This window comes from Solanum dulcamara, chromosome 7, assembly GCF_947179165.1.
Source record: "Solanum dulcamara chromosome 7, daSolDulc1.2, whole genome shotgun sequence".
Taxonomy (NCBI): Eukaryota; Viridiplantae; Streptophyta; class Magnoliopsida; order Solanales; family Solanaceae; genus Solanum; species Solanum dulcamara.
The window spans coordinates 40408223-40411202 of record NC_077243.1 but is presented as its reverse complement, the minus strand read 5'-3'; positions in this window follow the sequence as shown (position 1 = coordinate 40411202).

Sequence of the window (2980 nt, the reverse complement as noted above, 5' to 3'; positions counted from 1 at the left end):
CTGCCTATGAATTCCTTTTTTTCAAAAGTCTGCGCTCACCCCTACACCCCACTCCCCACCCTCAATTTTTTTTTATTTGTTTTAAAAAAATATTTTACTCTCCCCACACCTCCACCCCCACGATCCCCCACCCCATGACTCTGATATTCCGGCCTCTAATCCAATTTATACGAAAAAATTATCATGTAATTGTAAAAAGAAAAGACGTTTATTCTTCATATTTTTAAACTATATTATTCAAAATCTAAACATACTAGATTGTCAATTACTCCCCCCACCCCCTCCCTTACCCTACCTCTAATCAAAATCTATATGAGTGAAAATAATTATGTAATTAACAATAAAACTTTTGCGTTTAATATTTTTTCTTATTATATTATTTATAATATAAAGATTTTTGATTGTCAAAAATTATTTAAATTTTTATTCTACTTTTCTCCCATTTCTCCCGTTTAAAATTCATAAATAATAATATGTATATTATCTAATTACATCGTTATATTATCAAAAATAGTTCATCCCCCCCACCCCCACCCCCCGTTTACATTTTTTCTATTGTATTTTAATTACTTCACTTTTCTCTAATTTAACTTTGAATTTTTAAATTATTTTTTTGTGTTCAAAGAATAATCCGTTGAGTTTTCTTTTCTCTTATATCAAAATATAGAAATTAGAATAGATAATTTTGTTATACATGATAAAATAAATGAAATATAGATTAGAAAAAGACTCCAAAATATTCTATTGTGTTAGAAGTGTTTATAATTTAATATTTAAGTTAAACACTTTCTAAATATATATATATATATATATATATATATATATATATATATATATATATATATATATATATATATATATATAAAATTTTATCTTATATTTTATTTTATGTTTTTTTTTAAAATTGTGTCAAGTCAAAGGGTGCCACATAAAATAAGAAGGGAGTATTACTTTTAAAAGTGCAATTATTATATTGCTCCTTAATGAAATGTACCGCTCTATCCCTTCAATCATCAAATATTATATAGAGACGACGAATCACGTAAGTCAAATAATTTTTATGTTTCATATTTTTTGTTTTCACATTGTTCACTATTTTAATTTATTAGATCACTAATATTAATTGTTATTAGTTTATCACTTGGTTTTATATAATCAAGAGCTCTTTTTATTAATATAAAATAGATATATTTATTTTGTTTGCTATAAAAAATTACTTTTTATTTAATAGTTCACATGCATCTCTTCAATTTTAAATAAACTCCAGAACGGTTTATTTCATTCTCACTTCGTTCTTAAAAGACCAGAAACGGCCTAGGGCGATTTTCTTCTAGTTTCCATTCCAATTTGTACCAAAGGTAAGTAATTTACTCCCTTAACTTGTAAATTGATACATAGAACCCATAATCTATGGTGTGTAATCTTGAGAGAGGGTTTTAGCTTAAAAACTAACGGTGGAAAGCAGCCCTAGAATAGAGGTTAGGATCATGGGTTTGGCCTAGGATGAGAATTGTGTTATTATTCATGTTAGTTAGGCCATTTTGTTGATCCTTTATATATATTTACTATTTTTAGACCAAGAACAAGCGGAACGAACCCTAAAAGGGAAAATACTTGCACCTTAGAGTTGTTGAAGCTCGAATTCAAGGTAGGTGATGGTTTTGTTTCCCGTATGTGTTTCATGTACTTGTAAAATTGCTTCATTGTATGCATGTGTATATGAATAGGGAAGTACACTATCGAATATGTGAAATGATCACTTACTGGCCTGTTTTATGATGAACCTGTTCTGGGTTTTATAATGTGGTCTATTGTTGATAATTTGTGATTGATTTGCATAATTGGATAGGGTGTCACGTTCCGACATAAATTAAGTGTTGCAGGTCCCATGAGAAGACCCTTATGTGAAGTTGTATGACATTGTGATTGTTGAATTGTGATCTTGCTGAGTAACGACTGATATGAAGATGATTAAGCTTATTCTGTATATATGTGCTTACTATGTTGAGCTTACTTGTCCATGATCCGCTTACTGGCTAGCCGCATGATCCTACTAGTACCCTGTTGATTTTGTGTACTGATACTACACTTGCTTTGTCTTTGTTGAGTAAAGGGCTTATTCAGCTGACTACTGAGAGACCTCACTTAGAGGAGTGACAATTGTTCGAGTTCAAGGGTGGGTTGTTTTATTTCAGGCTGTCATCGACTCTATTTACTTCTAGTCCTTCTTTCGAGACTTAGATGTTTAATACTGGTTTACTCTTAATGACTATATTTGGGATTGCATTCCCTTTTTCCTAGACTTGATGACTTGTTTAGAGTTTTGGTATGATTGACTTTCAGTTCCTAGGTATTTTCGTATGTTTTGAGTTGTTGACTTAACTTTACTGAATTTATGGGAACTTAGCCTTATTTCTCTTAAATTAAGTCGATTTCATATCTTTACACTCTTTGTATCTTGAATTATGTGATAGTTGGACTATATTAATGATTCTCCCACAGGAGGGTTAGTGTGGATGTCAATCACGTCGAGTCAGGGTCGTGACACCTCCACCACCCCATGACCGTAATACCCTGACCTCTAATTCAATTTATACGAAAAAATTATTCATGTAATCGTAAAAAGAAAAGACTTTTATTCTTCATATATTTTAATTATATTATTCAAAATCTAAAGATATTAGACGGTTAATATCCCCTCCCCCCTCCTCCCTTCCTCTATCTCTAATCAAAATCTATATGAGTGAAAATAATTATGTAATTAACGATACAACTTTTGCGTTACATATTTTTTATTATTATATTATTTACAATATAAAGACTTTATTGTAATCAAATATATTTATCGTTATCCAAAAACTAAATGAAAAAAAAATTAGAATAAGAGATATGACTTACTTGATTTCAGGTCTGGATATAATAGAAAAATAATTTAGCCTATTCTATGACCATCACTCATATGCATATGAAAATTAAAATA